Source organism: Miniopterus schreibersii (genome assembly GCF_964146895.1).
Source record: "Miniopterus schreibersii genome assembly, chromosome: 11".
Lineage (NCBI taxonomy): Eukaryota > Metazoa > Chordata > Mammalia > Chiroptera > Miniopteridae > Miniopterus > Miniopterus schreibersii.
Window position 1 is genome coordinate 4,442,032 of NC_138111.1, and position 14,661 is coordinate 4,456,692.

The 14,661-nt window shown below is 55.9% G+C and overlaps 1 protein-coding gene across 6 annotated transcripts in view; it reads right to left on the bottom strand.

Moving 5' to 3' along the window:
- Positions 1 to 12,431, bottom strand: part of BRD3 (bromodomain containing 3) — a 37,013-nt gene extending 24,582 nt beyond the window's left edge. For 2 of the 6 annotated variants that reach the window (XM_081151575.1, XM_081151574.1), the window contains exon 1: positions 4,617 to 4,720. The gene's annotated coding sequence lies outside the window, so the exon portion shown is untranslated. Of the gene's footprint in view, positions 1 to 4,616; positions 4,790 to 5,078; positions 5,205 to 10,220; positions 10,239 to 12,360 lie in introns of those variants that run through there. The other 4 variants (XM_081151572.1, XM_081151573.1, XM_081151571.1 and 1 more) reach the window with 4 other exon arrangements.
- Positions 12,432 to 14,661: the final 2,230 nt, after the last annotated feature.

A 14,661-nucleotide genomic window follows, 5' to 3' on the forward strand; every position in this document is an offset into this window, starting at 1 on the left:
AAGCTACAGCCAGGTCCACCTGGTGCCCAGTGCTGTCCACACAGGCACTGGTCTGTCAAATCACAGGAAGGGAGCTGGAAGCTCTAGGGCCCTTCTTCTCCTGGACCAGAAGCAAACCCACATCTTTAGCATGTGCTGCTTTATAAACCACCAGCACCCTGGCCTGTGCACAAAACTGGAGGCCGGGAAGGTCACTGCCGCACACAACAAGGCCCTGAACCCAACTCGCCCCATGCCACGCCTAAATGTCCTCTGCACAGCCTTGCCCTTCTATCCAAGCTCGTCTCCAGGATCACAGAGGGTGAGGAGAGAGAACCTCCTGAGCGTCTGGCCAGCCCTCATCACAAAGACCAGAGACCTGAGGCACCGGGCCACCCTCCACCTGCTCAGGGTGGGGTGCAGACTCACACCCAGGCCCAGCCCTCATCCCTGTAATTCCTATCCAAACACCTTCCCATTCACCGCCCAATACAGGTCAGCAACCCCAAACTGGAGAAAACCACCAGACATGTCAAACCTGCCCAAGGAAATGGCTGTCTCCTCAGATCACTGTCCTCTGCCAGGTGTCACCCTCGGACCGCTGGCAGTGGCCCCCTATCAGAGGCCTCTTACTCTATCATTAAGAGATGGAAAACGAGGCCAAGAGCAGGGTCCCGGGGCTGGGAGGTCTTGGAGCCAAGATGCATGGCGGCTGGAGAGAGGGCAGGGAGCCCAGAGCCACGGGCCCACCCTGACATCCAATGCAGTGGCCCTGCCCACCCCTCACTCCAGCAGCCTCTTGGGATCAACAGCATGATGGGCAGCCAGCTGGTGAGCCCAGAGCAGGACCGAGGATGGCACAGTCCTCAGTGAATCAGGGTCTTTGGTAGGATCTCATGCCCACCCCCTACAAACACACACACACAGACTCCCCAGGTGCCCACACCTGTCCAGAAGAGGTGCATTTCCCTCCTGCCCACAGGGAAGGTTGTGTAGAGCCTGGAGCCCTGGAGATGGAACAGCACTGCCCTGAGCACAGGGAGCACCAGGAGGTCCTGCCCCGTCACCCACCCCCACTGACAATGCCCACCCACGGGCTCCCACACGCCCGTCCAAGAAGCTGCATCCACCAGGGCTGGGGTGTTTACTACACCCCACATTGCTTGTGTGTTGACCAAGCAATTCCTGCAGGCTTTACTCACTGTTGCCCCTTCTGCTCTTGGCTGCCTGCATGGGGGGCTCCCATCATCCCACACCTACAAACGGCCTGGCCACAACAGCCTGGAGGTAGCTAAGATGACAGAGCACATAGGGGGCACAGCCAGCAGAACCCCAGCTAGTCACGACACTTTAGTACCTGTGACATGGGTGCCCCCACTCTGGCCCCACCATCACCCTCCTAAACATCACTCTGGAAATGCTGCCACACCAGTCACCAAGCCCAGCGTCCTGTCACATTAGAAAAATCTGACTAAGGGACACTGAACCATCACTGCACCTGAAGGACATTAACCAAGGAGCTGGAAAAGTACTTCCCCCAACACCTTACTGACTCCTGATGACTATCCCAACACTTTAGGGGCCTGCGGCAAGGAGGGAGGGGGGCTCCCTCCAAAACATCTTTCTGCTGGCTCTAACTCGAGGCTATAAACGCCCTAAAAAATAAAAAAGAGGTAGATCAGATCGAGACCTGATTCTCTGAGTAGTTAAAACCTAGCAGGAGAAAAACACTCAGCCCAAGGCACTGAGCAGCAGAGTCCAAAGCCTGCTTCACTGTCCCTGCTCTAAGGATCCTGAACCATGACTCTCTGACAGCAGGAGCACAGGTACCCAGGACAGGGGTGCATGTCCAAGGGCTTCATCATCATAGGGATACTGAGAAACTTCGAGGCACTAGTCCCCACCTGGGCCGTGAGAAGTACCCGACCCAAACACCTGTTGATCTCTTGAAATAAGGGGGCACAGCCTCGGGTAGGTGGGATGGAGGGTATCCGAGCAGACCTGAGTTGCTGAGTTCTCACCCCCTAAGTTCCCAGAAGGCAAGTATGCAGCAGGCAGGGCACTGCTTTCAGCCACAGTTCACTAAAGTTTCCTTTCCGAGTAAGAACGCTCCAACAAGAACCAGCCCCCGGATGCAAGGTCTCCGGGCCTGCCTGTGCATGGCCTGCAGACTCCCAAGGGTGTCAGCCTGATGACCAGTCAGGGAGACAAAAGGGAAGGACCAGGCCACTCGCCACCCATACTACTGAGTCAAGTGCTAGAACTGCCCCCAAAACCAAGACACCTGCAGAGCGGCCTCAGACAAGTTCCCAGTCGCAGCTGTGCTCGAAGGGGGTGGGCTGTAGGTCTGGGGGGGGGGGGGGAGCCCTCACCAACAGGGCCTCTGCATGGACTCTCGGAGGAACACTGCTCTCCCAGTGACAACAGGGCCCACCAGCAGTGGACAGAAAGCTAGCCAGACAGGGTGCTGGGCACCAAGCTGGCGACCTGTTGGTCCACTCCACTCTGGGGGCCTCCGACCAGCATTCCCCAGGGACCGCTGTGCCACCAAGAACCAGGAAGTGTCTGTGCACCTCACTGTCGTCGGCTGGCACCTCGCCAACCTGAAGGAAGAGGGCGCCTGAAGTGAGCTGAGCGGTTGGCCTTTCCACACACACCCCACTTTCACTTTCTGCCATGGCTGCTGGGCTCGCTGAGTCAAAGGCGGGAGCAGTGTTTACAAACCCCTTTCTGCAAAGCTCACTTCCCAAGCCCGCCGAAGAATAGTAATTACTCCATTTCCCAAAAAGAAAACAAACAGCACCACGGGGCTGACTGTCCACCCTTAGAAAGCATTTTCAATCCCTCGTCCCTGGACCTCCGTGGCAGGGCTGGGACTACATCTAAGCCACCAAGGAGCCGCTTGAAGGCAGGTTTCCTGACACCCAGGGCCCAGGCATGGGACCCCCAGGTTACAGGAAAGGTCTGAGAGAAATAACCCCCACCCACCCACCCACCCACCTCCTGGCGTGGCCTCCAGTCCGGTCACGGTGCGTGCCCAATCTCTCCTGATCTGCAACCACCAGCACACATCAAGGCCTCAAGACAGAAAAGGGCAAACACAGACCTTTATTTGCAAATGAAAGGCCCGCATTCAGAGCTGCGGGGGAGGGGCGGGGAAGGAGTCCCTAACTCCTGAGGGTTCACCGTGGCAGGGGTTCAGACCTTTCCCCGATTCCCCTTGAAAGCCAAAAGTACTCCCCGCAGAAGAAAGCCACACCAGGCAACCTCGCACAGGTTTAAGGCTCTCCTCGGGGCCACTCCATGGATCCAGGAACAGAGCTCCATTTTAAAGGCAAGAGCGAGGGAGAAAGCACTTTCCTCCAGGTCCTCCCTGCGGGGGGTGGGGTGGGGGGGCGGCAGAGCCTGACCAGGAGGGGCCTCTCCAGCAGGGTAGTGAGCCCACTGGTACGCACGCACACCCAAAAAGACTCAGTTAACCCGGGGGGTGGGTTGGGGGCACCCTTATGAACTTCGGGGCAGAAAGCTTTCAGCCAAACATAAGGATCGCAGGACACGCAGGGATCGGGCCCGAGGGAGAGAACTCACAAGATAAACCCGCCCAGGTGGGTCTCCTAGCAGACCCTCGTTCAGTGCCTCTGCTTTTTTCTTTCCAAAACTACCCCAGGCTCCAAGCGAAAGGAAGCTTCCAAGGCCTCCTCCCGGCCCTGCCCCCGTAGGAGCAACCGGTGGAAAGAGAGGATCCGCCTCCCGCGTACCCCTAGCTTTATTCACGGGGAGCCCACTAGAACGTGTGGACATTCGAGGTCTGGGGTGAGCATGTCTCCTCGATGGGCTTGTAACATGCCCACCCGGAGTAGGAAACAGAGGAAGCGCCCCCGCTCCTCCCGCTCCAACTCGACCTCGCCCGAATTCAGCGATTTTCAGGCTGATTTCAAAACGGGAACTGCGTCTCCTCCTGGCCTGGCTGCAACGACCCTGCAAAGGGGCTCCAAGTGATCGCTGGGCCCCTAACTCGGGGGGGGGGGGGCGCTGCCCCCCAAGCCACGCTGCCGGCTCCTGGGCGGCCGCGCAGAGCCGGGGCTCGGGCCTGGCCTCGCCCCCGCCCCGGCCGCTTCCAGGGCCCCAGCGCGAGCCTCCCGGCGGCGGCAGGGAGCCGCGGCGGGCGGGGCGGGAGCAAAGAAAGTGGCGCCGGAGCGCACGGCGCGTCCCGCGCACCTTCCCCGCCGCGTCCTCCCCGATTTCCCCTCCAAAAGATGGCGGGCAGAGGAATGGGGGGAAAAAAAATCCCTTCCGTGAGGCAGGACGCACGGGAGGCCGACTGGCGCGGGGCGCGCGGGCCGTGCCAACTCCAGGCAGCGCGCCCCGGCCGCGGCGACGCCCCGGAGCCCGGGACGCGGGCAGCCGGGAGGGAGCGGGCGGAGGGCGGAGGAGAGGGGGCCCGGGCGGCTGCCGCGCTTTGTTGCATCGTGGCCGCGCACAAAGGCGAAGGCGGCGGCGACCCGGGCGCCCGGCTCCCCGGACGCGCCGGCGGCCTGCGCCGGGGGCTCCAGGCCGCGCTGCCCGGCCCGCCCGGCCCGCCGCCGCCCGCGCCGCCCGCCGCCCCGCGCGCGCAAGGAAGCAAGAGAAAGGCGTACTTGGCCTCGGCGGCTCCGGCGGCCGTCCCCTCCCGGCCCGCGCGGCCGGCTCCTCTTTGGCTCGCCGGCCCCGGCAGCATAATAGACGCGCCGGAGCCGAGCAGGGCTCATGCGCTGCGCCGCGGCGCCTGGCGGGAGTCGTAGTCCACGGTCCGGACCGCGCCCAGGCTGCCCAGGGGAGGCCGTGGCGCGCAGACTACATGTCCCGGCCCCGCCGGCGCCGCGCCCCACCCCGCGCGCCCCCGCCCGCCACCCGCCCCGGGACCCGGCCCGGGGGGCGCGCTGGGGCGGGGCTCCCGCCCACCCGGCCGACCCCGACGACGAGGCGGGGACCCCGGGCGGCCCTCCCTCCGGCGCAGGGGACGTGCGCCTTAGGCGAATTTCCTGGTGCCCCCGGGAGGCGTGGAAAAGGCGGGAGCGCAGCCATCGCCCGCCTGCCCGCCTACCCGCTGCCAAACGCACCCGGGGTCTCGGAGCCGAGGGTAGGGGGCCGCCCTGGAACCGGGTCGCGCAAGGCCGGGGTGGCGCGCACCTGCGGTGCGCCCTTGTTTGTAAACAAACCGCGCTGCTAATTAGCCTGGCGGGGGCGCGCGCGGGAGGGGGCGGGGCCTCGGGGCGCGCGCAGGGGCGGCCCCGCCGGGGGAGGAGCTTTGCTCGGCTGCGCCCCTGTCTACCCACCTCCCTCCACCCACCTCCCCCACCCGCCTTTTGTACCCACAACGTCTGGGGGAGCCCAAGTACCCCGACTGGCCAGACTGCCTGGAGACCTCACCCCTAGCCTCAGTTTCCCCATCTGCCCAGTGAAGACAGGCAGGAAGCCAAAGGTCTCTAGCCTGAGATTCCAGCAGTGGGCCGCAAAGGTAAAAACAAGGACCCTGGCCCTTTTTTCTGTAAAGTGAGAGGCTCAGCTCGTGGACATGTTTAGGATCGTGTTTTAGGTAGCAATTACTCCGCTGTATACATAAGTACATTTTTATCCAGCTATAAATTAAGGTAGCAGCACGTTGTGTATATTAGACCCACCATAAAAACGTCAAACAACAAATTTCCCTCGGTGCTCGCTGAACCTGCAAATTTCAAGGTGCAATTTCCTCCTGTGGGCTGGACCCATCCCAAGCCCCTGGGGTCATTGGGTGTACTTGAGGTTGAGCAAGAGCTCCACTGCCCCAAAAGAGCACACTTTTTGATGAGTGCCAAAGAAGTGAGTGCAGGCTCCAGTGAGCTGGGTTAGGCCCACACCGACCCAGGACAGGTGGTCTGCCCCAGGCTTACACGGGGGGAAACTGGCTCTGGGAGGTGAAGTAACTTGCTCTGGGTCACAGAACTAATATGTAGGAGAGGAGACAACAAAGCCCAGAGTCTTGGGAAACAGTTTGCAGGAGAGGCCCAAGCCTTTCCCAGCCTCCCCCACTGTTCCTTGCTGTGTCCAGGACATCTTACAGCCCCTGGCAAGGCTCCAGAGTAGGGCTCTGGCTGGGGAAGACCTTTGCCTTTTTAGGTTACAAGGGGGAAAAGGTCTGGGAAGGTAAGGGTCTGCACAATGGTTCCTTAGAGCTATTGTCCTGGTTGCATGCATCTCTAAGCTTTGGTTTGGTAACCCCCCTTACAGATTTCTGTTTCACCTCCAAGGCCTTGCCCACGTCCTGCCATCTGGGTCTCATTCTCTTGGGCATTCTGGCCATCAGGATGGTCCGCTTAATTATTTAAAAAGATCCCACCTCACTTACCCCCTAAGGCCAAAACAAAGAACCTCTCCACCTAGTCTTCACCTTGCAGAACCTGCCCCTGACCAGCCAGGCTGGTCAAGGCTGCTGACAGAATGCTCTGGATGCTGATGACCCTCCTTGGGCCTACCACTGACCAGACGAGTGCCCCCTGGGAGCATATCAGGCATCTAGGCCCTCCCTGGGGACCTGGCTCTGAAGGAAGGACCCAGGTCCCACCTCTCCCTTCCCCATGCCCCCCCCCCCCAACTCTCTTGCCCACTCATGTTCGGCCTGGGTGGCTTAGTGGAGTGACCTTCCCTGCGCCTGAAGAAGCCTGGGGAGCAGAGTCTGTAAGAACAATGTGACAGACACTTGAACTTGGGCATCTTGGCCCCTGGGCTCACCTCCTCAGGTTCAATTTAAGTGCCACTCCCTGAGACCTTTTGGGAAGCAGGACTGCCTTAGGAAGGGGATCTGGGTGACTCTGACTGTCCCCACCAGCACTATTCTCTCCCTTCCCAGGCTCTTGGAGTTTCAACACCATGAGGTTGGGCCACCAGCAACTGCTGAATACCCCAAGTGGAGCCACTTAATCTCCCCAACCCAGTTTCCTCATCTGTCACGGGGGACAAAAATAGGACCTGATCCTCAACTGGGGGAGGGGAAGGGGCAGATGGGAAAGGTGGGGCTTGTGGCCTCCCTAGGTCATAGCTCACTGCTCTGCCTTGGTCTCTTACTTACAGAGCCTATTTACTGGCTTCTCCACTCCAGAGTGGCAGCTCCATGAAGGCCAGGCTCTATATCCCCAGGGCTCACAACGGGTCTGGCACCTCATGGGTGCTCAAGAAATACTTGCTGAATGAATAAATTTTCTCTTCTGCACATTTGTCCCACCCTCCAGCCTCCATCTGCAAACATCAGTGCAGCCAGACCTCCACCAGGTGAGGCAGCTGCCCTGTTCACCCCTACAACACCCAGAGGAGGCCTATAGCCTTGACCTTCAGGCTCCCATTTGGCCTTAAACTCATGATTGGGCTAGGACAGGGCCTGGGGCCTCAGCTGCCTCCTCCTCCCTCTTGCAGGCTTCATCCACCAGGCCCCTAAAGGCACAGAGCAGTTATGTTATTGTATTACAGGGTATACATTAGTGTCTTAAGTGTTTAGTTATTGTGAGTCCTTTCCCAGGAGACTGATCAGCTTTCAGAACTAAAGAAAAAAGGAGTTTCTATCTCCACCAAGCAAACACTAAGCTACAGAGAGCTCTGGAGGGTGGGGAGCAGAGGTTTCTAATTATATAATCATTTACTGACCACTTACTATGTGCCAGACACTGTGTCAGGAGCTTTACATGTATAATTTCACTGAATCACCAGACAATTCTATGGGGTGGGGATTATTAGACCTACCTTACAGATGAAAAGAGAGGCAGAGTGAGGTTAAATCACTAGCCTGAGCCATGGTTTGGACCCAGATAGGGGTTTACATTTTACTTGCAAAATATATTCCAAGAGCCTGCATTTTGATAGGGGAGGAGAGGGGAGTATTTGAGGAATCAAACACCCAAGTCTGAGTTCATTAACTGGTTCTTAGGAAGATGTGCGGAATCCCAGTGAGGGGATGGAACTTGGAGATACGCCTTCTCACTTCCCAGTTTTCCTGCCCCCAAAGTAGATTATTTACACAAAAACAGTAAGGTCCTTAAAAGCACAGAGTGGAAAGGTGTTGGGTATGAACGGAAAGAGTGGGCTGTGCTGCATTAATGTGACCACAGAAGCAAGAAGACAGGTAATAGTCTTAGCCCACCCATCTGTAAAATACCTGCCTCAGAGGATTGTCGCAAGGATAAATGAGGTGTAAGTTCTCATTCATAAGATAGTACATGCATTCGTTCCTTATTTGCTTGATAGGTACTGATGGAGGGTGATGAAGGGCTCAATGCACCAAGAACATGTAATGATAAACGTGTATGCACATAACAACAGGGTCCCAAAACCAATAAAGCAAAAACAGGATGGAAGGGAGAAGTGACAGTTCAACAATAACAGTTGGAGACTCCAGTACCTCACTTTCAGTAACTAGACAGAAGACCAGCAAGGCAATAAGTGACTTGAATAACACGATAAGGCCACTAGAGCTAATGGATATGTATGGATCACACACACACCCCCCCCAAATAATGGCAGAATACACATTCCTCTCAAGTGCCCATGGAACATTCTCCAAGACAGACAATAGGTTAGGCCACAAAACAAGTCTCAATAACTTAAAAGAAATTAAAATCATTCAGAGTCTCTCCTCAGACCATAATAGGATGAAGCAAGAAATCAATGACAACCTGGCCCGCACGGTTCAGGGGTTGAACATCGACCCAGGATCCAGGAGCTCTCGGTTCGATCCCCAGTCAGGGCACATGCCTGGGTTGCGGGCTCAATCCCCAGTCGGGGGCATGCAGGAGGCAGCCGATCAGTGACTCTCATCATTAATGTTTCTCTCTCTCTGAAATAAATAAAGAAATTTTTAAAAATAAAATAAAAGGAAATACCTCAATAACCTAAACTTTCACTTAAAGGAACCAGAACAGGAATAAACGGTGCAAAGCAAGCAAATGGGAGGAAATAATAAAGATTAGGGTCGAGATAAGCAAAGTGAAAAATAGAAAAACAGAATCAGCTAAACTAAAAGTTGTTTTTACAGGGGAGGAGTAGAATCAACAAAACCGACAAGCCTTTAGCGAGACTGACCTGGGAAAGAGAGGAGTGTTACCAGAACGAGGAACGAGTGCGGGGTGTCCTTGTTGACCCGACGGGTAAAAAGGGTAAGAGCAGCGGAAGCCGTTGGGAGCCAACAAGTTGGACAGCCTAGACGACGTGGCCAAATTCCTAGGGACGCATGAGCCCCAAAACTTGACTCGGGAGGAAACACACAATCTGAATAAGCCATAAGAAGAGATGGCATCGGCAGCGGAAAACCTCCTACAAAGTAAAACCCGGGACCAAATGGTTTCGCTGGTGAATCCTATGCAACGTTTACAAAAAATGACCACTGATCCTTCTCGGTCTCTTCCAAAAAATGGGGGTGGGGGGAGCACGGCCTTATTTATGAGGCCACTGTTACCCTCATACCATAGCCAGAAAAAGTGATCACAAGTGAGACGCCCCTGGGAGCCTTGCAATTTCCCTTCCCCAGGTACCCTGGGACAGGTCTGTGCCCTCGGGGTCCTTTGCCGCTGCTGAGTCTCACTTTGTCTCTTTCCCCACATAGAGTTTTGCGAAATTGCATCATTCTGCGCATGTTCTCCATGGCTTGCTTTTTTTCTCTCAGGATGCCACGAGTGACCCTTCATGGCACCATGTCCCCAGCTCCCTCTCTCATTAGGTGGCTGCAGAATGTCCCAGTACCCGAAGCGCTGCTGAGGATTCACATGGCCCCTGGGGATGGGCAGTTAGGCCGTGTCCAGTGATTTCACAGTTATACCTGACGCTGCGGCGAGCACCCGAGGGCAGCCTGGAGTGGCGTCTGTGTGCCAAGCGGCCACGGAGGTCAGGCTCTTACTCCGTTCTAGGAACCACTGTTTCTATGATTTGCAGGACCTCCCTCCTTCCTAGTCCCTCCCCCTTTGGTCCCCGACAGCTTGAAGAGGATACCCAGAGATTGATGGGGAATCCACGTCTGGTATTAGAACAATCCAGAACCATCCGCACCCCACCCCCTCTGCCCTAGACCCAGCCAAACGGCCCCACTTTGCAGCCTGCCACCTCTTCCCAAAGCAGGCCCGCGGCGGGCACCTGCCTCCTGCCTGCGGGCTCTGGCCCTCAGCCTCAGCCTCAGCCTCGGCCTCTGTCCCCCAAGTCGGGCTCCCGCCAGCCCCGGAGCGGCCTCGACCGAGTTCCCTACAGACCTTGGCCCTTAGCTGCTTTCAGGGGCACTCAAAGCCTCGAAGGACGGAGGGAGTGGGAGGCAGGCGCGGGGAGCAGGGCTGGCGGGAGTTGGCCTGTGGCTGGCCTCCCCCGCACCCGGGCACAGGCCTGGGACTTTGGCCCCTGGTTCACTGTGTCAGCTGTTCTATTTTAGGCCAGTTGCTCCTGTTGGGGAATTCTCAGCGAGCCATGGGAACCCAGAAAGGCGGGGGCTGGTGTGGAGGGCTCCGGGTGCCCTTCCAGTGCCAGGTGAGGGGTGCCCCGCAGGCTGGCACGCTGGCCTGTATCCCCATGTACAATACTCCCACCTCCTGAGGCTGTCCCGGGGCTCCTGGGTCTTATTCCATAGAAACAATCCATAGTCGTGAAAGCCCAGAAAAGACCCGAAACCCTTGCGGCCATGCAAGGGCATGGAGCAGGCTGGCGGGGGCATGTAGGAACCCCTGAGAAGCTGAGCAGAAGGCAGGCTGCACAGCTGCTGTGATCACAGTCACCTCGTGTGGAAATGTGGAAATGGTGTCTGCAAACCCACAAGGGTGGTGTGGTTCCAGGGAGACGCTGGAGGCCCATAGAGCAGGGCCAACCCCAGCCCAGTCCTTTCCTTGCTGTGTGGCCTGGGGCAAGTCACTGAGGCTCTCTGAGCCTCCATTTTCCTAATCTGTAAAAATCAGCATATTTTACATTCCAGTTTGGGATTTAGGAAGACTGTATTTACAACCCTTGGTGAGTGAAAGGCATACAGTAGGAGCTCAGGAAGAGCAGCTGCGGGGGTTTTAATAGTAAGGACAAATGGAAATAGTTTGACGTGACAGGGAAACAGGTGGAATACTAGCAGCGAGATTTATATTCCTTAAAAATGACCCCATGAACCATTGCTGCACAACACCCTTCCCCCCCAAAAAAAATCTAAATAAAGGCTTTGAAAAAAATTCCCCTGGATTTTAGGCCCCTGATTTCCACCTGCTAGTCACACGAACTGTATCTTTCTCCCTGGTCGGGCCCCTCTCTCTAACCAGAGAGATTAAGCCCAGGCCAGCAGGCCGGCCTGTTGGGGAGGGGATTTGCAAACCGGAACAGGTGGGGCCTGGCTGGGGCGTTGGGAGCCACATTCCAGGGATTCCTGCTTGGAGAGCTGCCTGCTGGCCTCCCGCCTGATGGGTGCCTGGAAACCCCCCCCACTGCCTGGAGGGGGGCCATCCCTGAGACCCCCCGGTCTGGAGTTGGGGCAAGGTTGAGGGCAGACAGATTTAGTTGTGGGGACTTTGAAGCAAATTAGGATAGGTTTAAATCCAACAGGAAGTGAAAGCAAACATTCCAGGATTCATTCATTGGGAGGGTCTTTATTAAGCACCTACTGTGTGTCCCTCCCAGCAGGCACTGTGGCCTGGGCTGGCTGTTCGTGCTCCCATGAGCCCTTGGTAGTGAGGGAGGTGGATAAGTGAGGGCCAGGGTGCTGGCAGGGACAGGAAGGGACAGAGAAGCATGGGGGTGGGGAGGGGCAGCAAAAGTCTGAGCCTGGGGACCTTGAGGAAGGGACAGTTCAGGTCCCTTCATCCCCAGGGCTGAGTGACTGCTGGGACAGGGTCTTTCCGTTTTAAAATGAGACAGTGCCAAGCAAACTGAATTGTCACCCTAGGGTGGGACAACCTACGGGGTCACCTTAGAGAGGTTGGCATCAGGAGGGGAGGTGGTGCAGGGGAATTGAGGCTCGGGGTGGTTACTGCAGGTGAGAGGAAGACGGGAGTGAAGGGACAGGTCCGCAGGGGAGGGGCATACACTGGGGAAAGGCCTGGAAGGAAAGAATCAGCAGGAAACGCACAGTGAAATGTCAAGAGCTGATGCTTCTTCCAGCCTAAACTGTTCTTTCTGTACCTGGGAAACTGAGGCCAGGGAAGACAGTGAAGGATGGTGGCCCAGTTAGGGCTAGAAATGGCTTTCTGGATACCAGGATTAGAGTGGCCAACTGACTCAGGTTAGTGGAAGGTCCACTGGGACCCTGGGAAGTGTGGAGGGAGGGGGAGAGCAGAGCCCAAGGAAAGGGGAGATGGGGACATAAATCTCCCCAACCAGCTGCCCTGTCACAGTTAGCAGGGAAAGGAACTTAACACAGAACCCACTGACCTGGGCTGGCAGGCGCCTTGGGCTCTCCGGGCAGCGTGAGCAGCTCCCTGGAATGGTGGCCCAGTGGGGCGGGCTGTCCAGTATGCAAATCTGGTGAGCAGCTCCTGGAAGCCCTGGGTCCTGGGCATCCCCTGTGTCCCTGGGATCCAAGACCCTCCCTTATCAACTGCCATCGGAACCCAAACTGGGGGCTTGGCCATTAAAGGGCCAGTGCTCCCCGCCCAGCTTGCTGCCTGCCGAGGGGGCATCACAGAGTTTCTGCCACATGATCTGTTCCTCTGCCACCTCATGGGAAGCCCTCCACTGTTCCTGATGAAATAGTTATCACTAGGTGACTAAAGATGGCTTCTCAGAAGCTTCAAGTCCTATAAGAAGGTGCTGTTCTTTTTTGTTTGTTTTTGAGAGAGAGAAACATCGGTTGCTCCACCCATCCATGCACCCATTGGCTGTTTCTTGTATGTGTCCTGACTGGGGATCGAACCCCCACACCCTGGTGAATCAGGACGACACTCCAGCCAATTTAACTACCTGGCCAAGGTGGTGATGTTCTTTTTCTTTTTAAAATATATTTTTAAAATGTATTTATTGATTTCAGAGAGAGACACACACAGAATCGATTTGTCGCTCCACTTATTCAAGCATTCATTGGTTGATTCTTGTATGTGCTCTGACTGGGGATCGAACCCGCAATGTTGGAGAATTAGGACAATGTTCTAACCAACAGAGCTACCCAGGCAGGGCGGCGCCTCCATTTCTGTATTGTGAGAAGGAATAAGGCGCCCACTGCACAGGCCTGTTGTGCAGAGAGGTAGCATGTAACAAACTTACTGGAGAATTGAGCACACAGGCACTCTTCCTCCTCTTACCGGCACTACTGGCCGAGGGTGCTACGGGAGGAGCACAGCGCAGCTCAGCCAGCAGACAAGAACTGGGAAGCACACCAGAAAATGACTGTTTCCACTGGGAGGAGGTGGAGGCAGTGGAAATGTAGCCAGAAAGACTCTTAGTGGAGGCTCAAGGAGACCTTGGCTGGGCCGGGGAGGGGTGCCCTGAGGCGGAGAGCCTGGAGGAGGGGCTCATATCGTCTAGTTGGTGGGACAGCCTTGAGAAGTGTTGTATTCATAAACATTGTTCATGGGCCCAGCCAGCATGGCTCAGTGGTTGAGTGTTGACCCATGAACCAGGAGGTCACTGTTCCATTCCTGGTCAGGGCACATGCCTGGTTTTTGTGGTCCATCCCCAGTAGGAGGCGTGCAGGAGGCAGTTGATCAATGACTCTCATCATTGATGCTTCTTTCTCTCCCTCTCCCTTCCTCTCTCTGATATCAATAAAAACATAATTAAAAAAAACCTGTTCATGGCCTGGCCAGTGTGGCTCAGCAGTTGAGCATCGACCCAGGATCCAGGAGATCATGGTTTGATTCCGGGTCAGGGCACATGCCCGGGTTGTGGGCTTGATCTCCAGTTGGGGACATGCAGGAAGCAGCCGATCAATGACTCTCCCATCATTGATGTTTCTATCTCTATTGCTCCCTCTCCCCTCCTCTCTCTGAAATCAATAAAGATAGATATATATATTTTAATTTGTTCATGGAAACAGGTTCATTTACCAATTAGTTCACTTTGGCCAAAGCACAGATGATGTTCTGAAAAAACAAATCTCCAAGATGTGTTCCCCTTCTCTGTAGTTCTCATTGTCTTCCGTTTCCATCTGTGATTCTTCTCAGCCTGATGACATTTTGGGAGGGATATAAAAGGATTTAAGATTTAAGACAAGTTTTTAAAGTTTTAGTTAAATTGCTTTCCCTGCTGTGTTTTTGGTTTCAGGATTTAGCTATGTCTGCAGGGATGGGTTGCAAAAACACTCAACAAAGTTAAAGGATTTTCTCATTTTCACTGGAAGTTTCTATCTCCCGGAGGAGGGAGGTGAGACCAATCTACCTGGGAACCAGGTTTGAGTTCTGAGTTCTGGGGTCAGGGCCCTTAACCTGCTCCACCTGGAGGGTTGGAGGACTGGAAGTACTTTCGATTTGATGCTGGGACCTGGAGTGCACAGTTTGGGGGTGGCTCTAGGTTAGAGGAGGAGGCAGGTCTGGTACACTCCCTAGGGAGTTTGGATTTGGACAATGGGAAGCCAGCTCTGAGGCTTAAACTAGGGTGTGACAGATTAGAGCTGGGGTTTTAGAAGTTCTGACTGTGCTTCAGAGAGGTTTGAAAAAGGCCAGTTGGAGGTGGAACCTGGGCGGGTAAGTGCATGAAGACGCCCTTCTTCATCTTGAACTGGTTTGGTTACCTTCTTTA